At 44.9% G+C, this 22,177-nt stretch overlaps 1 protein-coding gene across 3 annotated transcripts in view; it reads left to right on the forward strand.

Moving 5' to 3' along the window:
• Window positions 1-412: 412 nt before the first annotated feature.
• Window positions 413-22,177, forward strand: part of COL6A6 (collagen type VI alpha 6 chain) — a 161,617-nt gene continuing 139,852 nt past the window's right edge. Inside the window, exon 1 of one of the 3 annotated variants that reach the window (XM_075547205.1) lies at window positions 413-711. The gene's annotated coding sequence lies outside the window, so the exon portion shown is untranslated. Of the gene's footprint in view, window positions 712-7,643; window positions 7,940-15,380; window positions 15,439-22,177 lie in introns of those variants that run through there. The other 2 variants (XM_075547207.1, XM_075547206.1) reach the window with 2 other exon arrangements.

Genomic DNA, 22,177 nt, shown 5'->3' on the forward strand with positions numbered 1-22,177 from the left:
AACCTGGGGGCACAGGGTGACTGGGACACCCGGGCCTTTCCAGTGCAGAGGAAAGAGAAGCCTTTGGAATTTCCTTGTGGTACCCGCCTTGGCGAGCCGACCTCAGCACAAAGACCAAGTCCCCAAATGAGAGACGTCCCCATTCTAGACACAGAGTTTATGGGCCTGGGGTCCGCGCGCCTAGCGCGGGTACAGGGAAAGGAGTCCTCCAGGGACGCTCTGTGGGCCCTGCCTTCAGTGACCCCCACCCCCAGCCCCATCCCCTTCTCCATCCCACCCCATCTCCGGCCCTGAGCTGAGGATAAGTAGGGATTCCACGTGGGCTCGGAGAGCACTGTGACCATGAGACAGTTCCTGCTTACTGGATCCTCTCATTCCCGCTTCGCTCCGGTGTCAGTTCATCCCCTTCCCGGGGGAAATGCTCCGGGCCCGGGGCCGCCGGGGCGGGGAAGGGTCGGGTCCGGGGCGGGGAGAAAGAAGCGCTTATAATGGCTGCAGGGAGGGGAGTAGGCACTGCTGCTGGCCGGCGGACATCGGGAGGTGAGAGGCTGCCCCCGCCGCCGCCCGACCCTCGCCGGGTTCCCCCAGTCCACCGCCTCCCGCCCGGGCGCAGGCTGGACCCGGCAGTGAGCTACTGGCGGGCGCACCCAGCGGGAGCCCAGCGGAGACTTGGCGAGTGCAGGGCGGGGGCCTCCTGGAAGCTTCCTGGGGGTAAGTGTGGAAGCCCCGACGAGGTTGACGGGTGGTCTGTGCTTGGCTGGGCCAGAACCGAGGGGCTGTGCGGGGAGCGCCGTGCAGGTGCAAAGGAAACGCGGGTTTCAACCTCTCCAACTCGCCTGCTTTGCTGTTTCGACTCCTCCAGGCTGCCCCGGCTGCCTTCTACTCTTAGTGCCCTGGATCAGCGGGTCAGAGAACCCACAGCACTCTGCTGCCCTTCCGGGCTGCCGGCTGGCTCTGTGTCCCCCACCTGCGGACACCTGGAAGGCTGTGAGGAGCTTCACCCTACACTGAGTCCCCACGGCCATCCCAAAGCCTTGCAGGTGGCGGGCATTCGCGTCTACTTGTGACATGCCCAGCCTGTATTTTCTTCTTTGCACCTAATACACTTTTATTTAAAATCGTTGGGGTTTTAGTGTTGCTTGAGGGAAGGGCGGGGAGCCCCAAATGAACCCTTTTCTTGATTCCCAGGGAGGTCCTCCTACCTGGCTTAGAACGCACCGCTCAAATCATTTTAGCAGGGGAAAGAAGCGGTGCCAGAGGGTGTGTGTGTGTGTGTGTGTGTGTGTGTGTGTGTGTGTGTGTGTGTGTGTGTGTGTGTGTGTGTGTGTAAAAGACACACAGAGAGACATTTTCTCCTTCTTCTTTTTGCAAATGTGTTTGGAAATATTTCAAGATGGCCTTTGTGAGCCAGCGGAGGCAAACTATTTCCATGGGGAAGGGGATAGTACAAATGATAGCACTCGTGATGAGGAGGAGGCTGGAAGTCTTCTACAACCTGTTTTCTTATTAAAATTCTTCACTGCTTTGCCGAGTTTTTAGCATAAGTCTACATAGCAAGTTGGGTTCCCCATGTGACAATTTGCACACAGATGTGCTCTGGAACATTAGTCACTATGTGTCAGTGTTCTCTTTGTGTTAAGCCGCAAGTCTTTTGGTAGAATTTCCATAAAAATTTTGTCAGTCAAATTTTTTTGTTGAACAGGGCAGGGAGTGGGGGAAGGAGGATCTCTCTGGCGAGTAGATTCGTAATATAAAATTTTTAGACAGATTCTATATTAAAAGCTAAAGTTCATTGTCTCGGGCCTCCATACATGGAGTCACCTGCATTAAAATGCAGAGTCATCCAAATAAAGTGCTTTAAAAAATGTGACCTTAAGCGTTTTTGTCTTTAGGAAAAATAAACCGTCAATTCCCTCCCGTCTTCATTTTACTCCAAAGTGCTTCAAGTGCCAAGGAGAACCTGAAACATAAGGTGCTGCCTTGCACCCAGACTCGGTGTGTGGGTGACATAATGCCATTTCAAATGAAACTTTAAAACTATTGTAAAGGCCAATGCTAAGTGCTGATTAGATAAACATCTTCAACTCTTTTTTTTTAGTAGCCAAGCGGGGGATGGGGGGCACTTTTGTTCAATCTTCTCGTGCACCGCTTTGGAACTTCATGTACTCAGACAAAACCAAAACCAAACTCACCTCCATCGAGTCAATGCGGACGTATAGTGAACCTACAGGACAGGGCAGAACGGCCCTTGTGGGTTTCCAAACTGACATTCCACAGGAAGAGCTGGTGATTTTGAACTACTGACCAGAAATAGGTGTGACGGTGAGCTTTTCCTCTCTCCAGGTCAGTAAGTATCAGGCATATAAGACTTTTCCAGAATAATCAAATGTTAACGAGAATCCCTTGCTTCTCCCTTCTTGCCCTTGTTTATTGCTCTTTATAGTAAGATGTTTTGCTTTGCTCTCAAACTGATGTAGTTACAGGCTAGCTTAGAAAATTCCCCGAACAAGTCACTTGGCCATGGAGCCATGAGACCTCCCTCCCCCTTGAGGATATGTAAGAAGAAATAGGACAATCCTTGTCAAGTGCCAAGGTCCTGCACTCCAAGGAGGACAATGCAATGGTCAACCTTGAGAATCAGACAAATAGAATTCTTCCCATAATTCAGTCCACAGTCTGGTTTTAGTGAATGTCTGACCTCAGTTTCCATGGAGTATAACACACGATGAACAGAAAGAATCACTTATCAAGCATTGCTATTGCCCTTGTGCCCTGGAAGCATTCCAGTTTGTAGAAATGGTCGACGGAAAGACCTGTCACTCAAGCATGCTGCTGTCCTGGAAGAGCTGTGAGGGGCTTGTGACGACACTCAGGCTAACACACACTCCTTCAGATCCCAGGCTTGACATCTGGGGAAACTTTTCCCAGCTGCAGGTAGGCAGCTTTGAGAAACACACTCTGCACCCAGCATTTTCATTCCTTTGGGAATCGGTTTTGTCGTCATAAAAAAAAATAGCATTCTCCTTTCAGCAGAAATGTATCACATTTATCTTGTCAGAATGTTTAAAGAATGGCTCAAGAAGCAACCCTCAGTGATTCAGGGGAATGGAAAGTTAAAAACGCATAGAGAAATCCTGACACCCCAGGATTCATGACAGGCTTGAATTTTTCTGATGAAGAACAAACACTCAGAGACATGGCCTCACTTCTATCCTGGTCTCTCACTCGCCGTCCAGAAAGTCTAATTTCTCCTGTGGGGTGACTTCACGCCTCTGGCAGGGAACTTTGGAGAGCTTGTCTGGAGCCGTGAATGGAAGTGGATACTGTTTCCCTGGCATAAAAGTTGTGCAGAAGAAAATATGTCTTATGTCTCTCCCATTTGTGTCCTTGATGCTTTGCACACGATCTGGCCCTTAGTAGGTACTCAAAATAAATATTTGATAAATGAATGTCTATTCAAGTTTCAAAGGGCTGGCTGACGTCTACTTGTCCTGTAAAGCTAAAGTCTTTGCACTTAGAAAATCCAACATATGCATCATCTCAGAGCAGGATAAAGGGATGTGATGGTCTCTGTGTGTGTCGCTGCTGACGGTCAGTCTTGGTAAACTGAGAAATACCAGCCTATCTGTTATTACTGACTCCAACCCTGCCTTTTGTGAGCTGTCTGGTTTGCTGAGATAACCTACGAGCTAATACTTCTCATAGACTCAAACCACAAGCCTGAGGAAACGTACTGATTTAATTTGGGCATGATGAGAAACATTCCCCCAAGTGTTCTGTTGAAGGGAGGGAAGAAAAGCAGAGCATGTCAACTCTCACAGTCTTCTGAACACAGGCATCACCATCCACCTGATGTCACATTTAGCCATTCTTTAACCACGTGCAGCTCAGGAGTATTTCAGCTCAAGAATATGTCTGTAGTTCTCAACACCCTGATTCCAGGTTGGGGAAGGGAAAGATTCTGCCAGAGCTAGTTGGCAAAGGCATTCGAGTTGGCTTGAAACCCCACGAACTAATTGCTTATTGAGCTCTTTAAAAACAATTTGATTAATGTTTGGCCAGGAACGCTGACTATAAGTCTCCAGTCCTCGAGTCCAAATACAATAGAACTTTGAAGATCATGATCAAGTTATCGTCATATTTGGCAGTGCTTGTTTGGTGGAAAAGATCCCTGTCGTGTGTCAAATGATCTAGGTACCACGCCTGGGTACCCCTACGTCATCCCCCGAAGCGTGTAGTTAACTCTATCATCTCACTGATTCCCACTTTTTCATTGTGATTCTTGGAATCGGTAATCTAAAATAGACGATGCTATTGATTCCCTCGGACGCCCTTTGCCAGCGTGGCAGATGATGTGTGTGAGTGGTTCGCCCACATCCTCCATTGCTCCTGCGCGTGCCGAAAGTTTCTTCTTCCTTCAAGTAGCCTTTTCTGGCCTCAGAGGCACATGACCAGAAGAGTGTGGGGGTTAACACTTCTCAGAGTCACCCAATCAAAGTTGATAGATAAATGCCCTGTCTGTCTCACATCTTAGGGTAGATGACTTGATGTATGAGTGGAATTCAAAAACCTTGTGGGTAGATGACTCTTGATGTATGAGTGGAATTTTAAAAAATCTTGTAGGAAAATGGAATAGAAAGAGAATGGATCTTTTTCCATTAATTTTAGAAGCCCCCTGCTATGTATGCTCTGTATTTTCTCCCAAAGATCCCAATGGAATTTGGCTCCTTTTGCTCATATCCTAGTGATAGGCTGCATCACTGTACTGGTTTCCTCCTTTCCCCTCCCTCTCTCACGTCCCCACTCACCTACAAGTGCATACAAAGAAACAAAGAAACAGAAGTTCTTATTCCAAGGTTCTCTTTTGAAGGAACCCAATTGCCATAGTTAGGTTTTATGTCAATTTGACTGGGCAAAGTTATCGGAAACAAAGATTCCCAGTTGTTTAGCAGTTTATGCCTTCCCATGATATGACCGGGCAATATAATCAACTCCGTGAGGGGATCTGGATTAGATAAGAGTGCCACCTCCATACTCAGGTCACAGCCCTGATACAACGGAAAGAAATGTTTCTCAGAAATGTGGTCTACTTCTAGTTAAGCAGATTCTGTGGGAAGGATTGGCACTTCTTGCTGATCCGGACCCTGCCTCTGTCACATCAACTTCCAGTCCTTTGAACTGGTGCCCAAAGCCCATCATTTTGCCTGCTGGCCTGTGAGTAATCAGTAGCCTGCCATATTGCTGATCGTGGATTCATTCGACTCTGCAGCCACCAGTCTGTGGCCTTCTTCCTTCCTGATTTCTCAGCTCCTGCAGATACATGAGTCAGGAAAAGCCTCTAGCTGACTATCTGAGCCAGACCGGGCTTCCCTGATTCTGCAACCGTGTGAGCCACCTTCTTGATATGAGTTTCTATAGTTTACCTTTCTTTCATTCATTCTTTCCTCTTGCTCTTTCTGTCTATATCTGCCTATCTAGCTAGCCACCATGGGTTTTGTTTCTCTAGTGAATACAGCCTAGCACACTCTTATTTATCTGGTACACCACAAGTGAGGATGACACAATGCTTCATTCTGCTTTACATAAAGTCATCCTGAGTTGGAACTGACTCCATGCTACCTAACAATTATTTCTGCAAATGTATCTCCTTATCATCATTACTCCCAGTTCCCAAACCGCCATCATCTCCTTCACTTAGACATTGGCCTCTCTTAGTCCGCTAGTGCTGCTGTAACAGAAATACCCCAAGTGGATGCCTTTAACAGACAGAACTGTATTCTCTCACAATTCTGGAGGCTAGAAATCCCAATTCAGAGTACTGGTCTTAGAGGAAGACTTTCTCTCTCTAGTACCTGGCTCTAGGTGATTCCCAGCACAAGGTCCTGTGATCACACCCCAATCTCAGCTCTTCTTTCAGGTCCATGTAATCTCTGTTCATTTGGACAAACTCTTTTATGTCCCAAAAGAGATGCACTGAAGATACAAACTAATCCTGTAGATGGCATCATGTCTCATTCACACTGTAAAATAAAACAAAAACCCCACTTCCCTCTAGTAGATGTGACGCATACTGACCCTATATAAGGTTTTGGAAAGTTTGGCCCTTTACAGGAGCAGACAACCTTATTTTTCTCCCATGAAGGAGCTACTGAGTTTGAACCAAGGACCTTGTGATTAGCAGTCCAACACTTAACCCATGTTGCCACTCTATGTTGTCAATCTTAAGCTACAAGCTGGTCAGCGATCAGCATGGTCAGCAATTCTAAACCACCAGCAGTTCCGTGGGAGAAAGAAGGGGCTTTCTACTCCTGTAAACAGTTAATGTCTTGGAAACCCACAGGGGTCGCTGTGAGCCAGCGTGGACTGGATGTCAGTGGGCTTGTTGTGATTTTATGATAACGTGCGATAACTAAATGACATCGGATCACAACATGGAGGACAATTGCATAATTCTGGCAACCCTGACCTAGCCATGTTGACACGTATTCTGGGGAGACACAACTCAATTCATGACAGTCGCCTAGGCCACCTCTCCGTCTTGGGTCTTTCTCCCTCTTAGCATTCTCTGTATTTCAGTCTGGGTTAGCTTCCTGAAATTCTCAGTTCTTATGATCCTCTGCTTCATAAAATCCAAAGTGTTTATCCAGTTTTAAAATTCTTGTACCATCTAATCTTTGTCAATTTCTCCCACCTCCTGCCCTCCCATCCCTCTTGGCCAGTGTTTCCCAACCCTCCTAGTGCCGCGACCCTTTCATACAGTTCCTCATGTTGTGGTGACCCCCCAACCATAAAATTATTTTCATAGCTACTTCATCACTGTGATTTTGCTACTGTTATAATTCAGACAACCCCTGTGAAATGGTCGTTCAACCCCCAAAGGGGTCGAGACCCTCAGGTTGAGAACTGCTGCTCTTGGCCATCACCTGTAATTCTCCGGTTCTATAAGGAGAGTTTGCTCTCTCCCAGATCTCACTATTTGCATTTAGGATTTCCGGAGCCTAGAAAAGTATTTCTCAACCCTTCCCCTGGATAACTTGTATCACCTTCGAGAGGAGACAGTCTTTCTGGAATTGGGTCCCCACAGAACCCTGAACCTCCTTTACCATCCCACTCTGCTTTCACGAGGGACCTCACGCACTGAACTATGCATGCCAGGGCAGTCAGTGCCTGTTGGAATAAATGAGCTAAGACCATGCTTCTTACTGGTGACTATGGGCAAGTCCAACCTGTAACCACTCAGTCACCGGTGCTCCATGGTGCTTCTTAGTCCCCTGAGATGACCTCCCCGGACTTGCATTTTCTCCTGTGTAGTAGAAATGTTGCTTAAGCCACTAGAAGACTGAGTAGATCTGATGGAATTATAGATTTGGGGGTGCCTGGCACAGAATTGGTGCTCCATAGATAAGGAGGGAAGTGTCATGTAACTCAAAGCATTCTGTCCCTCTGGTGTCCATTTGGTTTTTTTGGAAACGGAGCAAGAAAAACAAACAAACATATAATAGAGTCTGGTTCCCTCATACAGTTTCTTCCAAACAATTTCTCTCAGGCTTCCACATCTGTGCTGCCTGGACTAATGCCACGAGTTCAGCTTCTAAACGGAGACGCTTTTTCCACGAGTTACACCTTAGTCAATGATTCCTGACTGCAATTCCTTCCTGGGTTGTGTTCCCCTCTTCGTGATTACTCTCAGCATCACGAAAACAGCACCATTACGCACCTAATTGTTGAGCCTTCAGGGAACTGCCATCAAAATGCTGGAAACCAGATGCACACTTGTCGGTGATGTAATTCGATGGCGGCAAGCTCTAAGCAAGTTCTCACGGCGAAGACAAAGAATGCTGCGGCTTTGAGTAGTGCAGGGCACATTACCCGTATAATCGGGGCAGAGAGGGGAAGAACTGCGCCTCAGAGGGCTGTCTGCACAGAGAAAGGCTAGAAGGTAAGTTACCACTTTGGCATACCCACTTCACAGTCCATGACGACTATTTCTTTTTCAAGAAAATTCATCCATAAAGTGTTTTCTATTAATTGTAGAAAGTAGGTCGATATGTAAAATAAAAACCACGCTCATCCAGTCTTCTAACTCAATAAGGTCAAAAGTTACACACCCTCGTGGTTCTACATAGCCCAACGATTTGGGCAAAATTTATAATGAACTGCTTTTACTTAGAAAAACAGGTAGCATGATGACTGCCAATGTTCTCGATGTTTGAGGCCCATCTCATTCTCTTTGATAGACTTGAAGAGATAAATCCATTCATGTGTTCCTGACTGTAAAATCCATTCATGTGTTCCTGACGGTTTTCAACACTGTATTTCTCAGGGATCCATTGGCACTTTACTCTTTTACTTGGGTAGAGTGCTGCAATTTGGCATAGGCATTCCTTTGTTACCTCAAGCGACAACAGCGGAGGTTACAATCAGGTGGAGGGCGTGAAGCCATATGCCTTTCATACCTGCAAAACGTTGGAAAGGAGACATAAAGAGATATAGCCATGCCTCTTGCTACAGACAATAAGTGAGAGGCAGCTGGGCTCAGCCCATCTCAGGGTAGACACCAAGTATCTTCACACAGTGGGTCTCTCAATCCTCCACTCCAGGGAGTTCTCTAAGTTGCTTCACTCAACCCTGACAATGACCTTTTCTACATGATCACATTCAGTCCTCACAATAACCGAGTGAAGAAAGTATTATCATTATTGCCCTTCGACAGACGAGGACCAAGGAGGTGTCATAGTCTATTAACTTGCTTAAGATCACAGCTGGCCAGTGAGAGGATTTGGTTTGCGCCATTTGGCAAAATCCAAGCCTTGAGAGTCTATCTTTTGTTTGTTCTGCTACATAAACTAGAAAACATAGACTTCCGGATGCTAGACTCTTTCAGGGTTGATAGGCCATTTAGATCCCCACTTGAGCAGAAGTCAGAGTTTTCATGGTAAAAGAAAATTTGGGCTGAATATTTTTAGAGGAGGGAAGAAAGGGAGACTGCTGAACTCAATGTGAACCCAAAGTCCCCAAATGGTGACATTTTAGAAGCCACCAAACTCAGTAGCTTGAATTTGTGTCATGGAAATTCGGTTTTCAAAAGTCCATATCATTTTTTATTTCATTTTTCATGGAATCCTAGACATTTATAGAGGAAAGAGATCTTACAGATGATTAAAATATAGTTCGTGAACAGGACTGTAGCATGTGCTGTCCCTCCCTCCCAGAACAACACATTCCTCTAGCCTAATCAGGGTTGACTAGAGAAACAAATCCAGAGACATTCATATGTGTGTAAGAGAGAACTTTATATCAAAGAGCAATTGTACATTAAGAAAACATCCCAGCCCAGTCCAGATCAAGTTCATAACTCCAACATTACCCCATATGTCAATACTAGTCCATAAATTCCTCTTTAAACTCATGCAGCCATGCAGTGATGCTGAATGTAGGAAGATCACAGGCAAATCTTGTGGATCCAGTGGTGGTGGAAGCATCTAGCGCTGGTATAGGTCTCCATGTGTGGCTCCTCTGGTTCCAGGGCTCTGGCTGCATCTGTGTAGCTCCATGTGGCTTGTCAGCAGGAAGACAAGCAGAGAGTATCTCCCACTTCCTGGGAGGAATACAGGAGTTCCCAGAATCCTCAGGAGAAGGCCATGCCCACATGGAGGTCCCATTGGCTATGGCCTGATTGACAGGCTAGACTCCACCCCTTCATTCTGAATACCCTGAAGTTGACATGAGATTATATAACTACCACATCTATCTTCACCACAATTTTTTAAAGTGACAGATCATGGACTTAGAGAGAGCTACTAGGACATGATTAGATTTGGAATACAGGCATACCTTATTTTATTGTACTTTATAAATGATACTATCTTTTTTTTAATTGAATGAAAGCTTGTGGCAACCCTGCACCTAGTAAGTCTATCAGCACATTTTTCCAACAGTATAGGTTCGTGTCTCTGTGTCTCATTTCAAGCATTCTCATAATATTTCAATGTTTTCATAGTCCTATTACAAACTTATTAGGCCACAATACAGTGTCAAGATAATATATATGCACTGGGAAAGCAAAAAAAAATGTATGTGACTCACGTTATTGCAACATTTGATTTGTTGTGATGATCTGCAACCAACCCCGTAATATCTCCACGACGCACCTGTGTATTTTGAAGGAACTGTGGGCTTGGCTCACCAGGGAGTTGATGGTGGGATTTTGGAGAAACGTCCTCTTTACAGCCTGTTCTCAGTTGAACTTGGCTAATTGATGCAATCTTTCACACAGATGCCACTTTCAATAGCTGTCAGCTGCTGGAGGACAGAGACCATGTCTGGTTCAGATTTCACTGCATACCTCCTGCCTACCACGGTGTCTGGCCTCCCGCAGATGTCCCACAACTATTTCTGCAATGAAAGAATGAGTGAATATGCAAATGGATAAACAAACTAAAGCCACGTTATTCATCTTGGGAGTTAATTCTGTGAGGGTTTATATCAAGTGGCTACTGCTGGGGCTACAACCTAGCTCACCACACCTGCGTTCAGGCTACATTCCCACTTACAGCACCATTCCAAATCCCATCATCTTTTTTGGGGTAGGAGTGTTAGGGCATTGAGTCAAGTTCATCCCAAGTCCATTCAACCTCCTATAACAGAGCAGAACTCACATGGTTTCCTAGACTGAAATCTTATGGGAGCAGGTGCCCAGAGACACTGATGGGGAAAGACCACCAATAATTTGGTTAGCATCTGAGGATTTAACTATTGTACCAACTGGGCCCCTGGGATGAGGGAGACACCACCTAAATGTACTTCAAATGTTCCTCATGAGTAACTAGTCCATGGAGCCAGGCATTGGCAAAAGGCAGCCAGAGTTTTTCTGATCACCTGTGAAGCTCTGTTAGGCACAGCTGAGTCTGTGCTGTTTCTTCTGAGCTTGGCGCTTGCTGTCTGCTCCAGCAGAGATCCCTGCCCGGGTCTCAGTGTTGGTGAGTGTTATCATGCCTCGGACCCAGAGGAGGTCAGTCCAAGCTGTCGGACTTGAGTTCTATTCTGAAAGACAGTGCATATCTTAAGATCAGGGCAGCTGGGGCTCTTCTCTTCAAATAAAAATTTAACCATTCAGGAATGGTTCACACCCTCCCCCAGTCCCTGGGGCAATTTGAAGAAGAAGAAGAAAATCAGTGAAGGCAAGCTGTGTTTAAAAGGTGGGGGGAAGAAAATAAAAGGAGAGGGATGGGAAGAAGATAGAATGCAATTAAGAGTGTTTTCTGTTCTGTTGGAAGGAAGCTGCTGGAAATGTAACTTTCTTGTGCAATGAACCCCTCCCTGGCCCTCTGGCATTCTAACTAAATTCCTGGTCTATATATGGATATTTCATTTAATGAACAGCTGGGAAGATTGTATACTTGCTCTGTTGAGGTTTACCAGGGTGCTTCAATGTTTTCGTGTGATTGAATACTAATATTTAATCCTGCCGTATAAAAAGAGGAAATTGAAGCTCACCTCCCTGCTCCCCACTCAGGCTCTCCGAGGCGGCACCCTACCTCGTCTGCATAGTACTTCATTCTATTCTTTCCCATCAAATGACTGCCAACCTTGCTCTTTCTTCTCCGCATTACCAGACTCTGGGAAGCAACACTCAGCTCTGTGTTACACATGTAGAGCTGGTTGTCTTGTTCTAAGACCCAGTCTTCACTAGGGAAGCTTCCGGTCTAGGGAGAGGGCAGACATTAAAGACTTAAACGTCACTAGGGGGAAAGTGGGAAGGCAGGTTACAGCAACCTGACACTGTCAGAGGGGGCGACAGCAAAATGATCCCAAGGCCCTTGATGGCTGCTTTCGTGACTGCAGTGGCTGCTGGTGGGACTGAGTTGTAGAGGGAGGGATCATCATGGCAGGGGTGTTGCTAGGGTTGGTGCCACCTGTCACCAAGCTGGTAACTCATCAGCACCCCCCCACAACCGTGTCCCCCACACACACACACCCACACAAACTCCAGTAACAGGCTGCCATTGATACTCACCAGTGGGCTGAGAGGAGGATCTTTGCCTTGGCCAATGGGAGAGGAGAGGAGCTTGGGGGGCTGCTGGGAAAGGAGGTGAGACAGGCAGAGCTATGCAAATTGCAACTAGGGCTTAGGCCCTGGGGTGGGGTGGGGCTGGGGGTGGGGTCTAAGCAGGCTGCTTCACACACAGGTTGGGGAGGGGTTCTCTAGCCAGTCCCACCAACAGGGAGTAATGCGCAGGTGTTACACCACGATAAAATGTAGTCTGCACTCGGAGTTGTACAGGACGTGTGACAGTGTGCGAAGGAGATGGAGGCACCACATTGTGACTTGCCTTGCTGAACACACACTCTTCCTTGCCTTCCACCAAAATGTGCCTATTGCTTTCCACAAAACCCGACTCAAAACTCGCTGCCCCGCAAGGCTATCTGAGAGATAGGCTTTCCCTCCCTCTGCAGACCCCACTGTGGGGCTTGTCTTTCCCTCACATATATTTTCACTTCACTGATTATCTTTTCATTGTCTCACAGGCGTGTGTTTTCGTTGCTTGTCCACAGTGGACCTCTTTGAAGACAGGGGCAACCCTGGGAAGAGGGATGGAGGATATGAAATGGCTTTATTGATGTATGATTCACGCATCACATACTTCAATAGTTCGGTCATCTCAGAAAGAGGTGTACAATCATCACCACAACCAATTCCAGAACATTTTCTTTCTACTTGTTCTCATTGCTATGAGCTCCTCGTTTCCCTCCAACCTCCCCTCCCACGCTCACACTACACCATTAATCCAGTTACTGTCTCTACAGATGTATCTCTCCTGGATTTGATCTGAGTTCAAATCCTGCTCTTAACCGGCTTTGTAACCTTCGGAGGATAGCTCGTATTTTCTGAGTTTTGGTATCAATATCTGTACAACAGAAATGGTTGTGTCTACTTAACAGGATATGGTAAAGAAAAAGCATTTTGTGAGTTAGTCAAGTGTAGACTTTTCCCTCAAAAGGCAAAACCACACCATGTTCCTCTTCTATTATAGAGAATCGTCCGTAGAGGGACGTTTGTGATAAAACAGCAAATGCTACATGGGAAAACGGACACATGGACTTGCAGATCTCATTTTGCATTTTGTTTCTATTTATTTTATTTTATTTGGATTGTTTTTGAAGTGATTTCATCAGGGCCTTTCTGTGTCTTTGAAATTACTTCATAAACTACAGGCCAGTCATCAAGGCAAGGCAATTTGCCTCGCTATTGACTTCAAATTCCAGGATAATGTTGGTATTTATCGATCAGTCTCTCTACTGCCATCATCCGGGTCCTCGGGAAGTGCCTGTGCTTGACACCAAATACTTGTTCTTCTGAAATGACTGAAGTACACACACACACACCAATCACCCATGCTAACACATGGAAATGTCTCTTCTATAAGCTCGACAGCTACTGGGCTTGCCCGCCTGCACAGAGCACAGCGTCACCCTGCTGTAGGGCCTGGAACACCTCTCTGTCCCCTCCCTCAGAGGGAGAAGGCACTGAGAGCCGCGGGGCTGTGTTTCTGCATCGCGTGTTCTCAGAGGATGGCGCAGTGCTGTACCAATGCTGGTGGCTGAAAAGCGACTACACTCATCAGTGTGCTAATAACTCACTCTGACCCCAGCGCTGTCATCGGCCTGTGGGATAACTCTACTTCCAGAACTCTCAACTCAGCGTTTCAAAACAGAACTGCCTTCCAGCTCAATGACCTAAATGTGAAAAGCAGGCCACTTCAAGAGTCAGTGACCCCCCAAACGGACAATGGATTATGTCTCATGGCTCTGGGGGTTGACCGGGTTCGTTCTCAGCAGTTATTGCCACTTGGCGGGGGGTGGGGGTGGGGTGGTCTCATGAAGATAAAGGCTGCAGCTGCAGTCATCTAAAAGCTGGTTACAATCAATCATGTGTTTAACATCTGAGTTGAGGTTATTGGATCATCTGAAGACTCTTTCCACCTCTCCTCCCTTCCATGCCCTCTCTCTCTCTCTCTCTCTCTCTCTCCCTTTTCTCTCTTTCTTTCCACATAGCCTCTCCATAGGGCAGTGGTTCTCAACCTTCCTAATGCTGCGACCCTTTAATACAGTTCTTCATGTGGTGGTGACCCCCCAACCATAACATTATTTTTGTTGCTTCTTCATCACTGTCAGATGGCTGCTGCTATGAATCGGGTAACCCCTGTGAAACGGTTATTCAATCCCCAAAGGGATCACGACCCACAAGTTGAGAACAGCTGCCATAGGGCTATCTTGGACTGCTTCACAGCATGGTAGTCCCAGGCCAGGAACTTCTTACATGAGGCTGACTTCTCCCAGAGCACGCCCTGGACAAGCCTGAGTATCAGCTTCTGGTGACCTACAATGACAAGTCCCTTCTGGCACATGCTGTTCATCACGTCGTCATTCAGAGCCAACCCAGATTCCAAGAAAGGGAGTTAGACTGCCCTCCCCGTGAGAGCAGGAGCACAGAACTCATGGCCTTTTGTCTACCACGTTTTTCTCACAAATGCAGCTTCTTGTCTTTGTAAGCAATTCCTTCACATCACTACATTCCAGGGGGGTTGGTGTGGTTTTTTTTTAAGGCACATGTGTTAAAATGGAAATTCATTTACACATTTTGAAATATTTATTGCATTTCCTTAAGTCATCTTTGAGTCTCTCATCCTCTACACCAAATTTGTATAATATACATAAATTCCTTTTCTTAAATACCATTTGAACTCACTCCCTTTCTCCATTTCATTGTTCACCTCTTAATTTGAGTCACGGAGCCCTGGTGCCAAACTAGATGATGCATTGTGCTGCTGACCTCAAGCTTAGTAGTTTGAACCCACCAACATTCTGGGAAGAAAGATAAGGTTTGCCGCTCAAGAAACAATTGCCATCCTTGGCAAACCCTAGGGAGCAGCTTTGCTGTGTCCTCTGGGGTCTCCAAGCATCAGAATGGACATGACGGCAGTTGGCTTTGTTTTGTTGGCAAACCCAAGTCCCATTGCTTGACATAGTTTAATGGGATGGACCTCACCTCTTCCTCGCCAGCTCCTCTTATGCCCCCCACACCCGTTCCAGGTTGGTTTTCATAAAACATGCTGTGTCCCATTGCAAGAGCCTCTGCTGGTCCCTTCTTGTTTCTGCCGTACATGATTCAGCATTCTCTGCTTCTTCCTTTTTGGGGAATTTTTTCCAAACATGCAAAACAGTACAGAGAATCATGTCATAAATTACCTTTGCCCAGATCTGGCATGTTAACAATTTACAATATTTGTTTCAACTATTTTTAAAGAAATAAAACATTGTGTCCTGGCTTGAAGACATCTTGGTCTCCATTCCTAATCCTATTTTCCAAACTGCTTTCCCAGAGGGAAGTTGATTTGTGTCATTCCCACTTTTAACTGAAGGTATGCAACTATAACAGTAAGTCGTATTTTGTTGTTTTTTTTATAGATGACTTTGTATGTTTTTCCTGAACTAGATTCTAGATCACAATCATGTACAACTAGTGTTCTCACTTTGCTTTATATTGACGCCTATTGGATTATGTAGGTCTCAATTATCCACTTAATTCTTGGAAAATATTTCTACCTATGAGCAGGTGCCAGTTTAATTACTCATTTTCCTTGTCACGGGCATTTGGATAGTTGGCAGATTTTCATGATTGTCAATGTGTATAGACGTCACCTTGTACATGGGTGTCAAATTTTCTTTGAGGTCCATACTCTAAATAATCACTGGATCAACGTCAGATTATTGTTAGTTGATGCCAAATCAGTTCCTATGACACATGTAGAGAGCAGAACTACTCGATAGGGTTTGCCACTCTCTGACCTTTCAGAAACAGATCACCAGACTTGCCTTCCTAGTCTCCTCAGACTGGCTTTGAACTGCCAGTCGTTGCTGCTAGTGATTCAGTGCTTGCACCATCCAGGACTTATCTTTATGCATGAGCTGGGTAAAACTGTTCACCAAGAACTGATTTTGGCCCCCTTGCGAGTGTGGTACCAAATAGCCTTCCAACGTTGAGTGTATCAAATCATTTGTACCAGCCTTGTACATGAGTTTTTGGTTTCCTGCATCCTTGTCAAGCATTGGTGTGGTCACACCTTATGTTTGCTAGTCAAATAGGAGGGAAATAATATCTTCTTGCTTTCTTAATTTGCATTTCTTTAGTTCCTTGTAAGGTTGAGTATATTTGCATTAATTTATTGACTATTCTCATGTATTTATTGAGCCTTTCATGCTTTAAATGGCTTGTTTATATCTACTGCCCAATTTCCCATTGGGTTCAGTGGCTGCTTATTGATTTATGTAGCACTTCATATATAGTTTGGATCTTAATCTTTTGCTGGTTAAATATGTTGTCCCTCTGTTGCTTATTTTGTATTTAGATGTCACTTGTCAGAGTTGAATGCGCAATGTAACGTAATTACATTTATCAACCACCAGTAGTCTAATGGGCTGCATTTTTTGTGTCTTGCTTCAGCAATGTTTTCCAAAGGCATCATGGTAAACTTTGTTTTAAAATGCCCCAAATTATTTCGAGTTTTCCCCATAAGCAATACTTACTTAGGTTTACCTCCATGTATCCCACATAGTCTAATACCTTGGCATAGTCAATAAAACAGATAAATATCTTTTGGGGATTCTCTGCTTTGAGCCAAGATCCATCTGACATTAGCAATTATACCCTCTTGTTCCACACCCTCTTCTGAACCTCTGGCAGCTTCCTGTCAAAGCTGTTGTATGCTCTTCAGCAAAGCTTTACTTGCATGTGACTTCAGCAAATGCTTTACTTGCATGTAATACTGTTCTATAATTTAAACATTCTGTTGAATGCTGATTCTGTTGAATCACCTTTCTTTGCAATGGGTACCAATGAGGATCTATTCCAGTCACTTGGCCAAGTAGCTATCTTTCAAACTCCCTGGCATAGACAACTAAGTGCTTCCAGTGCTTTATCAGCTTGTTGAAACATTTCCGTTGAGAAGAATTGAAATTCCAGAACATTACATTGTGCTTCTGTGGGAGCTGTACGTGAATCAGATGCAGTTAGGCAAATAGAACAAAGGAATGCTGTGTGAGTTAAAATCAGGAAAGGCGTCTCTGTAAGATGCTCTCACCAAACTTGTTCAATCTTCATGTTGAGCAAATCATCAGAGAAGCTGGACTATATGAAGAAGAATGTGACATCAAGCTTGGAGGAAGGCTTCTTAACAACCTGAAATATGCAGATGCTACAACCTTGCTTTCTGGAAATGGAAGAGCTTGAAGCAAATACTGATGAAGACCAAGGATTGCAACCTTCAGTATGGGTTATGACTCACTGTACCCCAATTCTTTTCTCACCATCGCTTTCTGCATTCAGCTTTTTAATTTGGGGTTTAATGCAATTTCTACTGAAATGCATCCTTTAGTAGTGTTTTAGGTGACCGTTCAGAAATAGTCATGGTCTGAAAATGTTTTCGTTTAACTCTCATTTTTGAGCTATAAACTCTGTTGGTATTGGAGTTCCTCCACTCCTCTTAAGATACTAGTACTATGTTCTGACATTTGCCGCCGTGTCTAATGAGATATCTGCTTACCGTATATACGTGAGTATAAACTGACCCGAATATCAGCTGAGGCACCTAATTTTGCCACAAAAACTGCATTAAAAATGTGATGAAAAGCTTGGCTTATACACGAGTATATAAGTCTCAATTCAATTCTTTATTGTTTTCGTTTTACCTCAAGACTTTGCGTACTTTACCCAGGATGGCTCATATGTTTCCTTAATTCTGGAAAGTTCTCATCCATCTCTTTAGACATTCTCATTCTCTCTCTCTCTCTCTCTCTCTCTCTCTCTCTCTCTCTCTCTCTCTCTCTCACACACACACACACACACACACACACACACACACACACCACTATTCCCCTTTGCTATACTCTGGGTAACGTATTCTTATTTTAAAGTCTATGTACAAAAACCACCATTTAATCAATCCATGCCTTAAGTGTTCGGTTTCAATGAATATTGTTTTCCATTTGTGGGTGTTTTGATGGCTGTTTTGAAGATCTGCTTATTTAATACTCTTTTCTTGTTTCATTATTGTGTTAGTCCAGGTAGACTAGAGAAACAAATTTGTAGACATTCATATGTCTATAAGAAAGAGTTTTATATACAAGAGCAATTGAATATTGAGAAAACATCCCAGCCCAGTCCAAAATCAAGTCCATAAGTCTGATATTAACCCATATGTCTGATACCAATCTATAAATTCCTTCAGACTCACGAGATGCATGCAATGATGCCAAATGAAGAAGATCACAGGCCAATGGGTGGAAGGTCTTGTGGATCCAGTGGCAGTATAAGCATCTCAGTGCTGGCATGTGTCTCCCTGTGGCTCCTCCAGCTCCAGAGTGCTAGTGTAGCTCCATGTGTCTTTTTAATAGGAATACACAGCAGAAAGTGAACATATCCAGCCTCCAGTGAGCTATTTATCTTCTTCACCACTCCAAATGAGGTCATCAAGATGTGACCTGATTGATAGGCTAGACTCCACCCCTTCACAAGTTGACAGGAGATGATGTAACTGACAATTGCTCTCATTTATACTTTCTGTTATCTTGTTGAGCATCTTTAGCATACTTTTGGTGGCCTCTTTCTGATTAATTTATTGCCTTGTGTTCTTAGGGCAGCCCAGTTTTCCATTGTGGAATTTGCAGTCTTCCCTTCAGGAAGATTCAATTACTCTCATAGTTGGCAATTTGGGGGGTGTGATTGTACCTTCAGCAACAATTGTTTACATAAGTGTGAAATTCCTATGAACCCAAAGTCAGAAAAATGTCCATAAAAAGTAGTCTTTGCCTCTGCGGCAGTATGAGGCTATAATGATGGAGACCAGTTGTTAACGTTAATTTCACAGTTTTGGGGTCCTATACCATGTGGATTTCAAATGTTTAATCCTCAGTTTAAATGTTCGATCCCCTTACCAAACATTTCTCTTCTCAACTATGAACTTAGTTTCATACAGTGCAATCTTGTAATGAGGTCTTGGTACTTAGGCATTCGAATACTTGGGTTCACAAACTATTTGTAGGATTACCTCACTGTGGGACTGTGGGAAAATTCACTCCTCTAAGCCTCCATTGTTAATCTGTAAAATGGTGACAGTAGTAGAATATACTCGATAGAATTGCTATGAATCCTACATGGTCGCTGGCACATGGGAAGCGTTTGTGACTTGATGTTTCTCTGGGCCAGAGGGGCACATTTCTTATAGTTACTGTACAGAAGTTCGAAAGCTTGTCCACTGGCCAGTCTGACTTGGTGATTTCCGTCCGTGGTCTTTACTAGTCTCAGATTCGTCTTGGCACATAAGCAAGTTTGTGTTTGTCTTTCAAAGTCAAACTCGTGATTCATCTTCATGAGTTCCTTTCAGCCTTCACCACATGCAGCTCATGTCTCCTTTCATCTGTCCATGAAGCATCATCCATCCACCCTCTTACCTGTGTATCCAAGCACCACATTGGCTCAGACGCTGTTATAGGTCCTGGGACACACAGCATGGAGAAGTCATTCCAGTCCCCTCACTGAGTTCTCATTTCTGGGGACCCGAAGACCATAATAAACAAGGAAGCAACGATCACCACAACGAATCATCAGAGGACAACGGCTGTTGGGAGAGAGAGAATTCGGGCTCGGATGCAGGGCCATGATGGGAGATGTGTATGTAGGGGAATTGTGTTCCATAGGCCACTAACCAAGATGCTCTCTAAGGAGGACATGATCCGTTGGCAAACAAAGGGAGGGAGCACAAAGGACAAAACCCTGGTGCAGAACAAGCTTGTCCTGTTCAAGAGAAAGCGAGATCGGCAGGACTAGAGGCAGGATCAAGTGAGAGAATGACCTGCAATCGGTTTTCTCTGTGTGAGAAAGTCATGTCAGCCTTTGGTGGTCGTGGCAAGGAGCTTCGGACAGGGATTTGGCACAATCTTATTCTTCCCTTAAAACAAAGCATGCTGCCTTTATCTTCCAAAGAAGACAGATGAGGGGGAAAAAAGTCCTGGCATCTACTTCTGAAAACTAGTCACTGGAAACACCATGTGTACGTGGTCAAATAGTGGGTCGATAAAAACCGAGGAAGCCCTTGGTGAGACAGATGGCTTGATACAATAGCCTCAACAGTAGATTCAAGTGTCCCTATCACGAAGATGACACGGGATGAGGTACTGTTTGGTTGTTATACATAAAGTCACCATAAGTCAGGGCTGATTCTGCGGCAGCTAGCCACAGGAGACTGGTCTGTAAATGGGCAAGAACAAGTAGGAGGCTTTTGCTCAAGTCCTAGTGAGACACTGGTATCTTAGGGTGGGGTGAAAGTAAAACTGGTGCTAGGACTGAGGCCCACTTTTTTCATGTAAAGCCAGAGGTATGAAAGAAAGAGAGGAATCAGTAATAACTCCTATTTTGGGAATGATGGCAGCTATAGTCAACAGTTTAACCATGTCACAAACCTGTAGCCGTTAATGATATTTTAAAGATTTCCTGCCTTTTTTTTAGCCCAACAATTGGGTTACAGGCCTCAGATTTTCTTAAACAGGTGAGGACAGTGGTGTTGTTGTTTGTGGGTGTGCGGTGCTGTTGGATCGGCTCCGACCCATATGAACCCTGCGCACAGCAGAAGGAAACACCGCTGGTCCTGCACCGTCCACACAACGGTGCCTCTGCCCGAGCCCTTGATGTGCAACCCGTCACCTTGAGGGCCTTCCTCTTTGTTGCCTCCCTTCCACTGAACCAAACATGGTGTCCCTCTTCAGGGACCGGTCTCTCCTGACAATGTGTCTAACGTATGTAAGAACGCTTGCCATCTTTGCCGCTAAGGAGCACCCTGGCCTTACTTTTACTAATACAGATCCGTCTGTCCTTTGAGCAGTCTGTGGTGCTTTCAATATTCTTCTCCAGCTCCATTAAAATGCATCCAGTCTTCTATGGTCTTCCTCAGTCAACGGCCAACTTTCACATGCGTATGATGCAATGGGCAGTACTGTGGCTTGGGTCGGGCACACTTTAGTCCTCAAAGAAAGATCCTTGCTCTTCAATACTCTAAAGAGGTCTTGTGCAGCAGATTTACTTAATGCAGTGCATCTTTTGATCTCTAATGGGCATTGATTGAGGATACAAACAAGATGAAACCCTTGACCATGTTAGCCTTTTCTCCCTTTATCATGATGTGACCTACTGGTCCAGTTGTGAGGAATTTGGTCTTCCTTACTCTGAGTTGTAATCCATACTAAAGACTACACTCCTTGATCTTCATCAACACGTCTTGAATTCCTGCTCACTTTCAGCAAGCAAAGCTGTGTCATCAGCACACTGCAGGTTCTTAATGAGCTTTCCTCCAATCCTGATGCTGCACTCTTCTTTATATAACCCATCTTAAACCTGATGCACACTTATCCTGACTTTAAATCATGCAGCATTCTCTTGTGTTCACACAACTGCCACTTGATCCATGCACACGTTCCAAATGAGCGCAATGAAGTGTTCCAGAATGTCCATTCTTCTCTAGGTTGCCCACAGTTTATTATGCTCCACACAGTCAAATGTCTTTGTATAGTCAATGAAACACAAGCAAACACCTTTCTGGTGTTCTCTGCTTTGAGCCAAGATCCGTCTGACTTTAGCAAGGATACTTCTCGTTCCACATCCTCTTCTTAAGCCGGTCTGAACTTCTGGTAGTTCCCTGTCACTGTGCTGCTACAACCACTGTCGGATGCTCTTCAGCAGAATCTTACGTGTGCGTGATATCAGTGATATCATTCTATAGTTTGAGGAGGATGATGGGTCACCTTTCTTTGGAATGGCACAAACATGGATCTCTTCCAGTCAGTTGGCCAGAAACCTGTTTTACAAATTTCCTGGCATAGACAAGTGAGTGCTTCCTGTGTGTTTTCAGCTTTCTGAAATAGTTCACTGGCTATCTGTCAATTCCTGGAGCTTTTTTTGGGGGGGGGGGGGGACTAATACATTCAGTGAAGCTAGAACTTCTTCCTTCGGCACCATTGGTTCTTGTTCATATGCTACCTCCAGAAATGATGGACTTGTCGGCTAGTTCTTTTGGGTACAGCGATCTTGTGTTTGTTTGTTTGTTTGTTTGTTTGTTTGTTTGTTGTT

This window comes from Tenrec ecaudatus, chromosome 4, assembly GCF_050624435.1.
Source record: "Tenrec ecaudatus isolate mTenEca1 chromosome 4, mTenEca1.hap1, whole genome shotgun sequence".
NCBI classification, from domain to species: Eukaryota; Metazoa; Chordata; class Mammalia; order Afrosoricida; family Tenrecidae; genus Tenrec; species Tenrec ecaudatus.